This window comes from Castor canadensis, chromosome 6 (genome assembly GCF_047511655.1).
Source record: "Castor canadensis chromosome 6, mCasCan1.hap1v2, whole genome shotgun sequence".
Lineage (NCBI taxonomy): Eukaryota > Metazoa > Chordata > Mammalia > Rodentia > Castoridae > Castor > Castor canadensis.
In genome coordinates, this window is record NC_133391.1 from 104,123,985 (window position 1) to 104,141,416 (window position 17,432).

General features: G+C 36.6%; 1 long non-coding RNA gene across 5 annotated transcripts in view; it reads right to left on the bottom strand.

Annotated features, from left to right (window-relative positions):
• LOC109695252 (uncharacterized) overlaps positions 1 to 17,432 on the bottom strand; it is a 220,695-nt gene that overhangs the window by 159,494 nt on the left and 43,769 nt on the right. Inside the window, exon 4 of one of the 5 annotated variants that reach the window (XR_012449120.1) lies at positions 8,061 to 8,233. The exons of the other annotated variants lie outside the window; for them this stretch is intronic. This is a non-coding gene — a long non-coding RNA (uncharacterized lncRNA). The remainder of the gene's footprint in view (positions 1 to 8,060; positions 8,234 to 17,432) is intronic. 5 annotated transcript variants of the gene reach the window in all.

The following is a 17,432-nucleotide window of genomic DNA, read 5'->3' on the forward strand; positions in this document are numbered from 1 at the left end:
TGTTGCTGGAGTGTCTGCATGGGGTTGACCACCCATCTAGCACTTAATCCGCATTGCCCAGTTTTGTGGGTGTCTTTCTGCTCTTGTGTTTTTCAAGTCATATTTGATTTTTCACCGACCTCCTGTTATGATGACCTTTGAAGCAAAAACATTATTGCTACCCCCATATGCTATGTCTGATGTTGCCAATGTGATTTAAATATTGGACAAAATTTTTCAGCTGAAAATCCACATAGGAAACAACAAATTTGGGGAAAAAAAATGCAAATATATAAATTGTAAACTTCTGGGAATTTCTCAGGAGCTACACACCATTTCCACATTTTGAAAAGATTGTAATGAGAAGTTTTACAAAACAGAGACTGATGCAAATAACTAACAGAAATTTTAGAAAGGAACCACAATTTATTTGTTAAAACAAACAAAAAAAAGAATAATGGCTTGAAAGTGTTTTCACATATAGTTACATCAATGACTAGAGCTAATCTTAGTAGCACTACATGGCTTTTTTTGGGCAACTAGGGTTTGTTCTCTGCCTTAATGATCACAACAAGAAGTGTCAAAGTCAGAAGAGGCTCAGAAACTCTCTTTTCATGGAAGCTTTGAGAGCAGATCAACACCAGGCAAGATTTCTGAACTATCACCACCACATTCAGCTTCAACCAGTTCAGCTCAGTGGCTCTGGGTATCTTACAAGTCCCATCTGTCTGAACAAAGTGCTTCATAGCTTTAAGAAAAAATTAAATCTTCTTCCAGCCTTTCATCCTAAGCATGCGCTTATTTCTGTCGGTGAGATGAGTCTCCTGTAAGCAACAAATTGTTGGATCTTCTTTTTTAATCCATTTTGTCAAGCGGTGTCTTTTGATGGGTGAATTAAGTCCATTAACATTAAGCGTTAGTACTGACAGGTATGTGGTGATTCCTGCCATTTAGTTGTCTTAGTTGTTTGAAGGTTTGATTGTGTGTACCTAACTTGATGTTACTCTCTACTGTCTTGCTTTTTCTTTTCCTGTGGTTTGGTGCTGCCTGCCTTTTCATGGTTAAGTTGGGTGTCACTTTCTGTGTGCAGGATCCCTTGCAGAATCTTTTGTAATGGTGGCTTTGTGGTCACATATTGTTTTAGTTTCTGCTTATCATGGAAGAATTTTATTGCTCCATCTATTCTGAATGATAGCTTTGCTGGGTAGAGTATCCTGGGGTTGAAGTTATTTTCATTCAGTGCCCGGAAGATCTCACCCCACACTCTTCTTGCTTTTAATGTTTCTGTTGAGAAGTCTGCTGTGATTTTGATGGGTTTACCTTTGTATGTTACTTGTTTTTTCTCTCTTACAGCCTTCAATATTCTTTCCTTAGTTTCTGAACTTGTTGTTTTAATGATGATATGTCATGGAGTAGTTCTATTTTGATCTGGTCTGTTTGGTGTCCTGGAGGCCTCTTGCATCTGTATGGGTTGCCCTCAATGCAGAGAAACTAAAGCAGATACCTTAAAAGCAACTGAGGCCAATAGGAAAAGGGGAACAGGTACCAGAGAAAAGGTTAGTTCAAGAAGAATTAACCTAGAAGGTAACACCCACACACAGGAAATCAATGTGAGTCAATGCCCTGTATAGCTATCCTTATCTCAACAAGCAAAAACCCTTGTTCCTTCCTATTATTGCTTATACTCTCTCTACAACAAAATTAGAAATAAGGGCAAAATAGTTTCTGCTGGGTATTGTGGGGGGGGAGAGGGAGGGGGTGGAGTGTGTGGTAAGGGAGGGAGTGGGGGCAGGGGGGAGAAATGAACCAAGCCTTGTATGCACATATGAATAATAAAAGAAAAAGGAAAAAAAAATTAAAAACTAGTAATCTAGACTGGAACTTGAATAAATTTACTACACTTATTAAAGTAGCAGATTTGAGAATAGAACCCCTTTTGTCCTAACTGCTGGTCAGGATTTTATTTGTCTACCCCTTGGTAGCTCAAATGAATTAAGCCAACAAATGTGGGAAAAGATTGTCATTATATAGTTCAGTTAGGCAATGAATCTAGCTTTTCTCTTAGACATTCTTTTTTTTTTTTTTTGTGGTACAGGAGATTTAACACAGGGCCTTGTGCTTTGCTAGGCGGGCACTCTACCACTCCCACTCTGCCAACCCCGTTTGCATTGGTTATTTTTGCCATAGGGTCTTGCTTTGTGCATAGCCAACCTGGACTGCAGTCTTCCTATCTGTGCTTCCTCACGTAGCTGAGATGAGGTGTACTAGCATGCCCAGTCACTGGTTGAGATGGGGATCTTGTGAATGTTTTACCCAAGTTGGGCTTGAATCTTCCTGATCTCCTAAATTAAGTAGCTAGGATTACAAGCTTGAGCCTCCACGCCTGGCTGACATTCTATTCTTTTCTCAACAGAGATTTTGAATTGTTTTACCTGCAAGCTCTGAACTAAATTTCTATTTGTTTTTAACTCTGAAACTTGTAGCAAAACTAATTAGTTCCCTCCATGATATTCATTTACTTTTTCTTCCTTACCATCAAAATCCAATTTAGTTGAGAATTGCAATGTGATTGGCTAAAAACTTTATTTTGCAGCTTCCCTTGCAGGTGATGGTCCTATGACTACATTCTACCAATGAAACGTAAGCAGAAGCTGTGGAGGTGGGGCGGACTCAGCTGACATATATACTTACCCTCTCTGCCTCCCTATTCTTTCTGCAGAAAATAGTCACATTTTGCTTAGAATTTGCTTTGTCACCAGCATGTCTTGTCTTGTTACAACATGAAAATCACATACCAGCTTGAAACTTTGGGCTTTCCTTGGTCAGTTGCTGTTAATTGCAATCCTACCTGATACACTTTGGTCCAGAAACATATGATTAAAAATTCTTTAATTTCTCTCATAGTTGAAAAGTAGCATAGTAACAGTAGTCCAAATCTGTATAAAGCCTTTTTTTTTGTGAGACTGGGATTTGAACTCAGGGCTTTGCACTGGCAAAGCATGTGCTCTACTTCTTACGCCATTCCCTCCGTCCATTTTGCTCTGATTCTTTTGGAGATGTGAGTTCTCGAGAACTGGACTTAAACCCCAGTCCTCCCAATTTCAGCCTACCCAAGTAGCTAGGATTACAGCCACCAGTGCCTGGCTCTGTAAAGCCTTTTAAAAAGAGCTTTACACTTACTAGATGTAAAATAGTTTGCATCTTTTACTCCTGGTTTAAAAAGAAGCTCAAATTCCAAATGTGACAGTAAGACCATAACTATTGCTTAATATGTGCAAAAGTGCTGTCTTAGGAAGTTCCTATAAAACAAATCCCTGTAGAGTAAAAGTGATTTTAATCAAATTACATGAAAAGAAAGATGTACACTAGTCCAAGATTCTGATTTATAAATTATGTCTAAAAAGAAAACATTCTATTGTTTTCCTAAAGGTATTATCTATTTATGAATAGCAAACACTGTAAAGTTTGTTCTTTTAGGTTAATTAAATATATAAATCACATAATATCAGAGCCCTGAATAAACTTCAATGATGCTTGCTTTAGCCCATCCTCTCATGTTACAATGGAAAAGAGAAAGAAAAAAAAAAGGCAAGAGAAGTTAAGGCAATGCATCTTAACTGCTTGCTATTGTCTGAAATCTTTCTTAAATCAAAGAACTTTATGAAGTAGTGGAGGAGAAAGTACTTCTTGTACTCAGAGTTCTCCCTCTTTGCATTTATCTTGACTAGGATGTTGTTCCTTCTCCCATTTTTAACTCCTCTCCTCCTTTAATCTGGCAAATGGCCTCTCAACCTTTAAGACCCAAGTGTGGTGTTAATCCAGAAAGCTGCCTTTGCCTTACACTGAACTGCACCCATCCACTAGCAAGGTGAGGAGCTGCACCCTGTGCTGGCTACATACTTCCAATCATGATGATCTGGATGTCTTCTGGAAGTAAGCTGTACAAAGACAAGGGCCAAACTTTCATCCTCCAGAGTGCAGAATGGGACCTGGGCTTACTTTTTAGAAAATATATGCCAGTTAACCCTAGTGCAGTGGTGACAGATGCTGAATCAGCAAGATTTTTGTTAGTTTTCTAATGTATCTTGAACCCTCTATTGACTTCCATCCTACAGCCAAACAGTTGTCCATAATCTCAGGGGAACTGGCCAAAAAAGCCATGAATTTATTAATTCTTGAAAGTTGCAAGCATCTCATTTTGTAGTGTTAGTACAATTCAAAGTACATAGGTCTTTAAGACCTATGTACATACCCTTTCTGAAGGATATTAGAGTTCAGTTATAAGGAGCAAAAAAAGAACAGTTAAATAAACAGAACAAACTAGAGAATATCATTTGTGCAAGTCTCTGGTTGCTTACACTTAGTTTCCTAGCACATTGTGAAAGATACAGTTTTAAAATTAATAGGTTAATCTAGGCTTAAGAAAGGAAGATACAACAAAAGAAAAACACTGAGGTAAAGTGCTGCGGCCGTGGATTATTGGAAGAAGCATTTTACCTAGAACAGAGATTAAGGAAACTGAAATGTTCCAAGTAATATTCTTTAGGTAACATATTAAATTTCTTCTTTACCGCACCAACTATAATTTAGTGATTTCAGTTGAAGATATTTCTAGGTGAGCTCTCTGGTAATTCCCCCCACCTCTTTTTGTAATGAATGCTGTTTTTCTCATTCATCAATTTTAAATGATTCCATAATTGTTTTGGGCTAAAAATTAGTTTTCTCTTTATACTAGAGAATTAAGTGAGGGTCCTATATAAAAGATCCTACAGAGTGAAATATTAGAAAATAGCTTAAGCAAATAATTGATACAGTCATTTTAATTGCTACCTTGTTATCTGTGACCTAGATTACTTAGTGGTTTTTATGAAGCCTGATTTACTGGAGAATGTTAGACTCAGAATGGATGGATTCCTCTTTCTGTTTTTTCAAATTGACAGTGTTCCTATAAAAACAAATCAAGCCAGTAAAACTCATATTTGGTACGTTTTTCTAAACAGCAGGTTTATATTAAATTAGATTTAATAAAGAAGAAAAATTTTTTCTATAATTGTGATCCCCATACAGAGTATATATATATATGTTTGTGTGTGTGTATACACACATATATCAAGGCTGCCAAGACAGAAAGCAATCCTATATTCTCTTGGAAGACTATTATACACGATCAAACAAAATGAACCAGAAGTTTACATTTTTTTTTAACAAACTAAACCAAGCCTCCTGAAAAAATGTGGAACCAGTGTCAGGCCTTGAACCCTAGTTTTCTATTCCCTATGTCAGGTTTATATCTGCAAATTCCTTTGAAAAGGCTCCTGAGTCATGACTCTATGAGTCATCTCATCTAATGAAGGCACAAAGAGGCATTTATTTTTGATTACTATTGCTCCCAAAAGCATAGATTCCATTACCAGAGTATGTAAAAGTCTGAATGAAAACCATATAGAATTGGAAAAGAATTGCCATTTGCAGGCTCACAGGAAGCCTCCTTCATGAGAAGTCATGATAATAATGATAGGCAAATGGTGACAATAAAAGTAAGAGAAAGACATAGAACAGGGAATTATAAGACACACACATGCATAAATAAGCAAACTCACACACGTGCCCATAGCATGACTTCAGTGTAAGGACTCTCAGCACCATCATTCAGATCAGTTCCCTCATTTGACAGCTCTTAGAGATAACAGATTGTCTCTCCAGAGAAGGGGAACATTCCGCCTGAGGTTTGGACCTGCCTCAATATTTTGTTTGTGTTGAGGTGTCTGTGTGTACACTATGCATAAACCTAAATGGAGATTGTAATGATAAAGACAGAAAAATCAAACCATGAGGGACCTGCACCAGTTATACCAATCAAAGGACATCAAAACAAACTGTCTATAGCTACCATGTTGCTCTCTGTGTAACTGGCATGTGAATAGAGTGTTCATGTTTCCTTAGCATGGCTGCTAAGAAATAGTGTCATCTTTGTCAGTAAACTCACATCTAGCCTCCTCATATTTTCTTTCTTACCTTGGTCTATGTGATATCCTTTTAAATGTTTTTAAGTTATTTTTGCTTAGTGTGTTGTATTTCCTTTGTGAACCATTTTGACTCTTTATAACAGACAAGTGAAAAGAAGACAAGGCAGGGGTGAGGGGACAAAACACAAAGAGTGAACCTGTGTCCTGGACCTTGAAGTTCACTAAGTCTTACATTAGGAGCTCACTACTTGCTAGCTTTTTAAACTTTGAGTATGTTTTGTAACCCATGACTTACTTGACTTCTCTTAGCCTCAATTTCATCTAAAATGGAAAGATATCAGCACTGATCTCAATGAAAAAATATAGTAAGAGATCAAGTAATGTTAGTAGCTTTCTTCCTGATTTTCCACCTACATCTAAATTCTGTGTATATATTATCTATGAATCTGTGCATATGCTTATTTATCAAATGTAAAGACGTATATGTACATATATATTAACATATACACATATGCACAACCTCTCCTGGACACTCCTATAAACACACACAAAACTAATGTATGTATGTGTGATCAAAACCTTATTTAGAAAGTCTCTACTCATTAATTTCCAAAGAACTTCAATGTCAGCAGTTGGGAAATTAATCTATCCTTCACCACAGTGCTGTTTTGTTTTCTGTTAAAATTATGATATATGGAATATACTAGAAATAAGTATAGGAAATGAGCAATTTTATTAAAGCAGAGTTTAGGTAATTTCTATGTGTTCAATAGTAACTAAAAGAAATTCTTCCCTTTGGGTCCCCCACCCACCCTCTGATTGACTCTGCCTGTCTGCTGCAACAATCAGCACTATGGTACACAGTGCTCACCACTGACCTATTGCAGACAGTTAATCAAGAGCAGAGAGAGCAGCTTTCACAGTACAAGCAGTTACTTGTTCTCAACTTTTTAAAGTTCATAATTCAGTCTTACTGTCATTTCTTTCCTCTTGCCAGTGCTTTTATGAAAGGTAAAGCTGAACAGAAAGAAAACCAGAGTCATTAACTGTTTGAAAGTTTAATGTGCTACCAAACCAGAATTAGATGTGATAATGAAATTTCCACTGCTGAAAGCACTTTGCTAACTGATGTATGTAGTGAGAACGTGGTCACATCACCAAAGAAAATAAAAATCATGCTCTTTTTTTTTATTTCTCATTCAATGTTTTTTGTTTAAACTGGCCAAACATCAAATTAGACTTCAGTTAGGATACATTAAAAAGTGTGTTTAGTAAAATCCCACTTGTTTCTTTTAGAAAATGCATTCTCCATTTATCATATAGATGTTGACCAAGTAACCTTATGCCTAGAGATGTTCTAGGACAATGGATAAGGATTTGTTAGACCTTATTCAGCCATCCTAATTGATCATAAGAACATCCAAATCACCAGAGTCCTTTCCAAAGGACTTCCCAGTCTGACATTCAAGGTATGTCTAAATAAAATTCCAGTTTACCTTTTCTAACTACAGATGCTCCCCAGTTAATGATGTTCAGTTTACAAATTTCCAGCTTTATAATGGCATGAAAGCATTCTTTGGATTTTGAATTTTGATCTTTTCCCAGGGGAACCCTATGCAGTAGGATTTTCTCTCTCTCTGTCTCTCTTTTTCTCTCTTAGCACCTAGTCAGACACATGTCAGAGTGGCTGTTGCTAAGCTAGGATGTTCCACAGGCTAGGTTTAATAGATGCATTTTTGACCTCAGATATTTTCCATTTGATATAAGTGTATCCAGACATAATCCTAAATAAGTTGAAGAGCATCTATATTTCAATTTCTGCCTTCTAGGCATAATATAGTCAAAATGGATAATGAGTTGCTCCCCAATACAGTCCATTCTTTTCTGATCTTTTGTCTTCACACAGACTATTCTGTCCTCCTCCAGCTCTCAGGCAGGGCTTCATCTGCTTGCTTCCCCTCCTCCAGGTACCCATTGTGCCCTTCTTTCTACCACTTTCACTTAGACACCTCTTTCAAGTCAGCATCTATTGAAATTATATTCTTTTTAAGTTCAGTTAAGCTGCCTTTGTTATCAAGAAATTATTCCTTTTTGCCCATCCCAAACTGGCCTTACCTTTTTCTTGTCTCTATCCAGAGTCACCTTGATTTACCTCTTGTGTATCACTTCTCATAGCCTTTGACACACAATAGGAATTCATTCACTGTATGACGAATGAGTCAATGACTTGGGCTATATTATACTTCCATTTCTCTTCAGCCTTTTCCTCTTCATCAGTTTATAAGCTGCTTAATGATAAAGAAGAGGAGGTTTGTGGGTAGAGGGTGCTTGCTAACCTTTATAACCTTTTCATTACCTAATAAGCTCATTGCACATAATGAAGCCTTGATAAATATTTCTTGAATTGCATGATTAATCTGGGACAGTCAGACTTGGTTAGAAGCACCTCAGGATCACTCCTGGATTTATCAGAAGCAATGCCAGTGATGCAAGAGGTAATTTTCTTTGCTGAATCATAGCTGAATTTATATCACACTAAACTTTGGAAGGTACCACTTTTCAAATTAAATACAAAAACAATATCCTTCCTGTATGTAAAATCTTAAGTTCTCCTGGCTCCTTTCAGGCATAGGGGCATCTCTGTAAGGTGTTGACCTAAATTTCTTCTGACCTAATTTCTGTGTTGCAAAAGGAATTCGGTGCAGCCAGCCCCCACTGAGGAAAGGTTTTGTTCTACATCACTGTCAAATTTCAATGACAAATGGAATGAACTTTGTTAGTCCTTTTGAGATTCCAGAATAGCTCAGGATATTCCCCTCTAGTATCTAAGAGGATTTCAGTGATTTGTCCTGCTGGCTACATACTGTAAAAGGGCCTCCCTCTGTCCTGTGCATTTCCCTAGAGCAGTCAGGCATGCCCCAAGGAAGCACCAGGCACTATCTACAAGCACTTTTACTGAACAGTAGCTAAATGAATGGAGAAAAAATGTGACAAAATAGATTCGTTGGGCTCTTGAATCTAAAATAGAAACATTTCTCACCACTAACAAACTCTCCTTTGATTCTACTCCTAAGTATTTTGAAGCAAAAATAAACTTGCCTCTACTCCTATGATTAAAAAAAAAAACATAGTCTTCCTCCCAATGATAAAGACTGAAGCACTATTTTCCAGTATATTGTGAATATATTATTTTATCTGTATGTGTGTCAAGAAGGGAGAGGCTAATGAAAGAATAGGCATTAGCCAAAATAATTCAATAGATTTAAAATAATTCAGTAGCTATAAAAGTTACTAATCAATAGACAGGAATATAATAAAAATGTTTTTCTTTGAGTTTTTTTTCTTTAAATGAGACCATGAATAGTTTCAGTCTCTTACTTTACAGAAGAAGAACATGCTAAATGTCTGCCCAGGGCCTCTTTCTAATGTGGTTATTAACCAATGACCATTATTTGACTCATGTATTCATATGCAGTTTCAATATGGGATAGACTGATTTTAAGATTCAAAATTTTAATCATCTCAGCAATATGGCGACTGTGTCTTAAAATGTTTAAGATTGCTAGAATTCTCTCATGTTTGATCATAAATTATAACTTTAAATGTTACTCCATTATTTCCACTGGAAGCAAGTCTCTTGGAAAACCTTAAGTCACCACACCCTGCCAGTTGGTGATGTGGTCAGCAGAGTCTCAAGGAGGTCAAAGAGAGCAGCTGTCCCAGCAATTCAGCCTGAACCTAAATGGTGACATGAAAGAGCATAGCAGGAGAAAAGAGGCTGACAAATGAAAGCAAAGAGGCAACTTCAAAAGAGAAAAGACAAAAGAAAACACAACACATAAAAAAATAAGTATATAGGGAAATTTATTCCTAGCAACAACAAGAGTAGAAGAAAAGTAATCTGGAGAGGAAAGAGAATTTCAACCACAAAATGAAACAAAACAAAACATACAAGCAAAAAAGCAACAACAACAAAAATGTTGAGCATTTCTTGAGAGAACTCCTCAAAAAGCTTTTAAAAAAATGAGCAAACAAAACACAAACACACACACCGAGTGAAAGATGCACCTAGATAAACAGGTTATATGAAAAAGAGAAAAGAAAGACAAATGAAGTCTTCAGGGAGTAAGCCACTGGGGACAGACACTGCATCCAATGCCAGGAGAAATGATGACCCAAGCAAGCAAACCCATTACTAAGGCATTACTTCACCAAGACTGTGTTACATGGTGTCCAGAAGAACTGATGGTCTTGAATTTCATATATTATAGTAAGTAGACTGGTGCTCAGTATTAAACCCAGAAGTGGAGAAACGAGGAGGAGAAGGAGAAAAGAAGGAGGAAGAAGAGGAATGCATACAGATAACGGGATTGTCTCGCTGGTTCTTGAGCAGACAGTTGGCATGTTTAATCTGTTACCCAGATTAAACAGAATAGATTCTCCCCTGAGAATACTCATCAGAATCTCTAAAGTAATCATCTACTAAGGGTTTTTTTTCTTGTGAAATCAAAAGTAATTATTATTCCAGAGTTGATTGTTTTTGGAGATAAATTTCTTGGCATATTTCTGTGAGTTGTAAAGGACAGCAAGTACATACTGGTGTGAAGCAAAATTTGAAAAATTAATGGCTCAGTAAGAAATGGTCTCAGGAGATGCCATTACAAAATGGCCTAGGACAAGTTGTATGCAAATTAGATACCTTTTCTGGGTTTCCTGCATCTCTTTGATATCCTCTAATTAAGGACTTCTTGTGACCCTCCACCCTGATTCCTACATGAGGCAGCAAATCTTTTAATAAACAAGTAAATCAGTAACTAAAGATACATGCATGTAAGCTCTATGCAGAACTTTAAATCATTTTCTCCTTCTTCTTCAGCTGGTAACTAAAAATACATGTCAACATTCATATAAGTTCTTTTTCTACTTCTTTTTCTTCCTCTTCTCCTTCCCCTTTTTATTTGGCAACACTGGGTTAAAACTCAGGTCCTTGTGATTGCTAGGCAAGCACTCTACCACTTTAGCCATACCTAGGCCCTTTTTTTTCAGGTTTAGTTATCTTTTGGATAGGATCTATTTTGGCAGGGACCCCATCCTCTTACCTACACCTCCGTGTAACTGGGATTACAGGCACAGACATGCACTATCACACCCAGCTTGTTTGTTGAGATAGAGTCTCACCAACTTTTGGCCTGAACTGTAATTCTTCTGATATCCACCTGCTGAGTAGCTGGGACTAGAACTGTGTGTGTATGTGTGTGTGTGTGTGTGTGGTACTGAGGTTTGAACTCAAGGCTTTGCCCTCACTAGGCAAGCACCTTACCACTCTGCCATGCCTCTCCCTCATTTCTTCTTATGTGGACGAGTTTGCCATGATTGTCTATTTCAGGATCTGTTTGAGAGCCTTTGGACTCTGCATGGCCGTCTGGCATTGCTACTCTCTGATCCTGCTGTAACACACACCTGCTGCTCCACAATCATCTCTGGTCAAACACGTGGAAAAGAGAACAACTTCTAAAATCCATTTTTACTTTACCAAGAACAAAGATAACAATTTGAAGCAAAAGCCAGGTCAAATCTAGCTCTTCATAAAGTTGTCTGGGCCTATCTCTGTTTGTGGAAAAGCCTCGCTGTATCTCTGTTTTCAGAAGCCTCATAGATTGAATGATCAGACTGTTTGAAAAACCCATCATCCCACAAGGATTTGTGAAGTGTTGACCGTCTGGTATATGGGTGTTCTGAATAAAAGGATTTTGGCAGCAGTTTTGAGATCAGAGATCCACGATTAATTCTGACTGCTTGGATCAATAAAGATTGTTTTCCTTTGACACAGAGCACCTATAAAATTATGTAATTTGAGGTATAGGAAAATCATTGCCGCATAAGCAAAGAGTACATTGCTACCCACAGAATCCATTTAGTAATAATTTCAACATGAAAAGTAAGACCATTATTTTGATAGAACAAATGCATTTGAAAGTCATGAAAGATTATATCAGTTAAAAATTATATTTGCATAAAATACACTTTCAGCACAAACTCACTCAGGTGTATATTCACACCAGAAATGCAATTCAGTGTGATCTGTTTCCTAAAGGAAAAGTACATGTGAGAATTTAGATTATTTTGTCTAGCACAGCTGCTGCTTGTACTGCAAAAGCAGAGATGCAGCTGATGACAAGGTGGAATGGAACTTGACACCTCCATTGGCAACCAGCCAAGAATACAGAATGTTTTAGCCAGGCTGAGGCATGTGATCCATTTCTTAATTGTTGATAACATATAATTAGGACAATCTAAGCCTAGTTTAATGAATGCAATAAGTTAAACTCTAGTGCTTGACTATACTTGGATAGACTTTGTTAGTCTTGGAGTGTGGAACTGTAGAGTAACGTTTTATAAACAGTACAAAATGGAATCTTCCCTTTACAAACTATCAGCCTAGAATTATGGCCGACATCCTAACCCACAGTATAAATTCTGTGCACTGTATAAATGTCAACTGATATTCATGGCCAATGTGCCCAAAATAAATTCTACCCTTGAAGATTTTAAAGGTAAGATTTATGTGAAGAAATTGGGCACATATTTAAAAATGACAGACTACACGTTCTGCTAATCAGTTATCAGCCTGATTTATTTTGACAGGTTTCTTTCTAAGATGATCAGAGCTCAGTCTAGTGTACTATGTGGGTTTTTTTCAAAATGCAATGATTTTCTTGAAAATAATGAATTGATAATTAACTTCTTATTAAAATAGATTCACTGCATTTATTTATCTTTTCACAACCATATTTCTTACCTGGGGGATTTGTAAAAACATTTTCATTATACAGGATGCGAAAGACCTTTACCTAGACCCCAAATAAATTCAACTGAATTTTTCATATCTCTAGTAAAAGATTTGTTTTTTTTCAAATGGGAAAGAACTCTACCAATATATAAATATTACAAGAAATTTAAGTTTTGAAAAATGCATTTTAGCTTTGGACAAAAAGAAAAAACAAAAAACAACTTTCTTAAAGGGAAGCTCTATTTGTCCATAGCATGCATGCTTTCTCTGGGTTTTTTTTTTTTTTTAAATTTGTTCTAATGTTATCAGAATCGATTTTTAGTCCTAGTCATCCCAAAGGAACTGTCTTGAGTGAAGCTCTTATCGGGAAACTGTAATGAAGAATCAGCTCGCAGAGCTGTTACTATGGTGCTCACATATCTGAAGAAATTTTTAGTGGAAATAAAATTCCAAAGCACTAAATTTAGAGGTATTTCGTTTCCTAGTAAGAGGCATAAAAATAGTACTACTAGATACAATTTGAATTCCAAGGGGGAGATATTTATTTCTGTACGATGCTCAACCATGCACATTCTAGAAAGCCAGTTTCTTTCTTCAAGCTTGAGACAAATTAAAAATCATGTTAACTAATTTCCAGTTGGGTTCCCTAAAGAATAGTACTTTTTAAAAAGGAAATCTTCATTTTCACATTTTCCTTTTAGTGTTGCTATTACAAAGAAACTTTATACAACGAAGGCACAACTATTTTAAAATGTATTATTTTACATGTATTTAAGAAAACTTTGACAATGGTACGTATTTGTAGTTTTAGATACTAAATTGTATATTATCTCACAGAGGTCAAGGAGAGTTATGGAACATCATTGGTGCCCTGGTATCATTACCAGAAATCTCAGGTACAAGTTCTATTTTCCATTAAAAGCAATAATTACTATGATGTGCGCAAATGAACAAAATTCCCTTTTCCAAAAATGAAAGTGTCCAGAAATCATGACAAAGAATAGTTCTGAAATTAAAATGATTCTGTCACATTTAAATATAATTTTAATAAGACCGCCCATTATTCAAGAACACACCAAATTCCTTAAGTCAAATTCTTGTCTAAATGCCCACTTTTTGTAATTACGTCACTAAAATCAAAAGAAAAGAATTCCTGTAGTGATAGTACATGAGTGAAAGAATCCACAGTACATCTGTATTTCTAGGTTCATAAGAAAAAAAGAGAAATTGGTATCTCATAAGAAATTCACTTAAAAACATTTACAGATCTACAACTTTTGTATGAAGGACAGATATACTTATTAAGGAAAGGGGAATAAGTATTAGTGCTAAATTTTCCATCTGTTAGGTGTGATTTTATATGTGCATAGATATATATTCAAGTAAAAAAACTTTTACATGGTAAGGTTTGAAAAGAGCAATAAAGAAGAAAGTTCTCAACTTTTGGTGTTCCATGCACACAGGAGAGAAAAAGGGAACAGCTCATGTTGTAATTGGCTTTGGTTTTATCTGGTTTTACAAACTGTCTTTAAACAAAATTATTCAGAAAGCAATCCACATCACCATCCTCTAAATTAAAATGCAAACCTCACATTAACACAAATAAATGTGCCCATAATTTCAGAGACTATTTTAGGAAATATGGTCATTATATGTGTTTCTTTTTATAATGAATTTTGAATTTGGGAGAAATTTTGGCTTGTAATTAAAATAGAACACCAAGACTGAGGGAGTTAATGCAATGAATACTTCTAATTATCAGTTTATACCACAAAGGAACTATTCCTTTGCGTGAAGCAAATGCAGACCCTTCTTTAAGAATCTTCATGATTTTCTAGGTGTACTTGACATATTACCATAATTTAATTTTCATCTTCATTTGACAAGATCTGCTACAAATAGTGAAATCTAATGTGGGAAAAACTATAAAAGAGGTGAGTTCATTTTGCTATCACATAAAACAGAACCTACACTCTCGCATTCATAAAATAAAATTTAACAAAGCTTTTTTCTCTGACAAAACACTTAAGAAACAATCTCTAAAATGCCAGTTTAAAATCTGCTCAGGAACATTACAGTGTAAAGTCACCTTTTAAAAAAAACATGTTACTTATTTATAAAAGAAGTATTTGCATGTCATGTCGCTATAATTATTCTTTCCTTTTTATATGCTGTATACTAAATACAGTCTACTAATCTTTATCCACTTTTAATTCACAATAAAACCAGGTCTCCACCTTTTCCACTTGCTAGACAAAATGGATTAAAAAGTGACTCCTCATGTTAATTTTACCAGAAGCTAGAAAGTGCAAACTGCACATTCAGTCACACAGATTTCTAGACTTTTAACTGTGCCAGTGTAACTGTACCAGGGAGGGTGTTCAGTAAATATCAAACCAATGTATTTCATGGTAATCCCTAAATCATTTCTTCTTGCTGTGGCCAACCCAGAAATCTCATTGCCGTAGATCAGGAAAGGAGACATATTTAGCTCAAAAGCAAGGTTTTGTGGAGAGAAAATAGATTTGTTAAATTCTTTTGGAACCTAGGTAACATTTCAAGGAGTAAGCCCCGAAAACTCAATCACAGAATTCTCATTAGGAAGCGAAAATGCCTTCTACCTATGAACCTGTTAAGTGATGAGGTTGCTTCTCTCTAGGTGTTGAGGAAAAAGAAAGGAATACAGAGAGAAAGGAGAGCACCTTCTGCTTCTAAGGGCTAAGAATGGCGGAGGGTGGAAAGCAACCAGAGACTGCATCTCAACTTCACCTTCCATTTTTACCCTTCATAGTGGTGGAATGTAGGAAAGCCCAAAGGAGTCCAACCTCAAATTTTCTATCTGATCTTAGAGTACAATTTTCCAGAGCTACCCCCACTTCAACCTCGTTTGATCAATGGCTTTCCTAGAATCTTCTTGGTTTCCCCACCCATAAACCCAAGGGGAATTGTTGAGGCAGCTAAATTAAGAGCCAGCACACAGGTGTGTCTCCATGGCAGAGACTCAATTTGGTCTTTTCAATAGGAAATTACATAGAGAGATTGAGGTTCTATAGCACTGTGCCAAGCCAAGACACAGGCAAACTGACCAAGCCAAGATGAAAAGTGCCCACAGCACACATCAACTCAAATACCTGCAAGACCAACAAAGGACATCATGAAAACGAAAGCATCATTAGGACTCCACTCCCAGTTCTTCCTTATCACTCTTAGACTGTGAAAGCACCCAGACACTAACTTGAAGAGGTGCCCAGAAGTGGACAGAAGGCTGAGAAATCTGGGAAACTTAGCATGTTTTCCTAAACAGACAGCATTACCTAAAAGAATGGCTTTAATTATTTGATTGGAGTGAATTTTAAAATGCAAAAGCTCTAAATTTATAGGAGAACCAGAATAGTCATAGACAAAATAATGGAGCTGTTTTCCAGGCAATCTAAGTTGCTGTGTGCATGAAGTCAATGTTACATAACCAACACAAAGAAGAAAGTTTCTGCATTAAAAAAGAACTCCTTCGAACACATTCTCACACACGTGCAAGATCAACATGGTGTTTGATGAGGAAAGAGAGGCAGCTGTCTTTTATCCAAATTGCCTTGGGAAATGACTATGTTAATCAAGTTAGGTCAAGTAGATACTTGGATTTCCTCTTTAGCTTTTCCATGTGTGCATAAGTCAAAACTACATGCTTAAAAACAACAAAAACCTGCTCTTTCTTAGTTTACTTGTCTGTGAGGAGGAATTCTGATACTCATCTCCCATGGTTATTTAGGGAAATAACTAAGATGTTTATGTAGAGTTACAGATTTTCTGTAAATTGACCAGTACCATGTTGTGCACTGGATCTGAAATGTCCTCAAAGCCCATGTGTTAAGGCTTGGCTGCTAGTTGATGGTATTTGGGAAGATGGTAGAACCTTAAGGAGATGGGACCTAGTTGGAGGAAGTAGGTCACTGGGGACATGTTCTTAAAGGGTATACAGGAACTCTCCCATCTCTCTCCCATCTCTCTCTCTCTCTCTCTCTCTCTCTCTGTCTCTCCCTGCTGCTATGAGTTGACCAGCTTTATTCCACTACATGCTCCCTACCATGATGTTCATGGGCCCAGAAATAATGGAGCCAAGTGACCATGAATCAAAACCTCTGAAACCACGTGCCAAAATAAGCTTTTTCACCTTTAAGTTGTTTATCAGTTAAAAGTTATCAGTTTTGTCACAGTGACGGAAACCTAGCTATCATACTCCATGTGTCCATCCCCTCCTGCATCTCTCTTCACACCTTTTCTGTGATCTTCCAGGATCAAACCCTTGGCATCACTGACATTCCACTTTTAATCATATCATTCTAAACCCTGACACTGAGTTTCCAAGACTCGACATTCACTTGAAAAGTTTTTAAACATATCCCCTTGTCTCCTTTCTCCCAACTGTTGACCTTCAGTCAGGATCTTATTTCTTTTCTCTTTGGTACCTTTAAGTATCCTACAATACTTGTCTCCAACAGATCCCTTCATTTGTAACTACTGTTGCCCTCTGAGCATGTCATTCTTTTTTCCAAGACCCTCTCTATTTTTTTCCTCTCCCTTTGCTTTACTTTCTCCCTCCATGACTTTCTTTTTCTTTTGCTAACTTCCATAAAGAGTACAAAACAACTTAAAATAATTGAATAGCACAAATGAATTAAAAGTAGACTACAAAAGAAAAT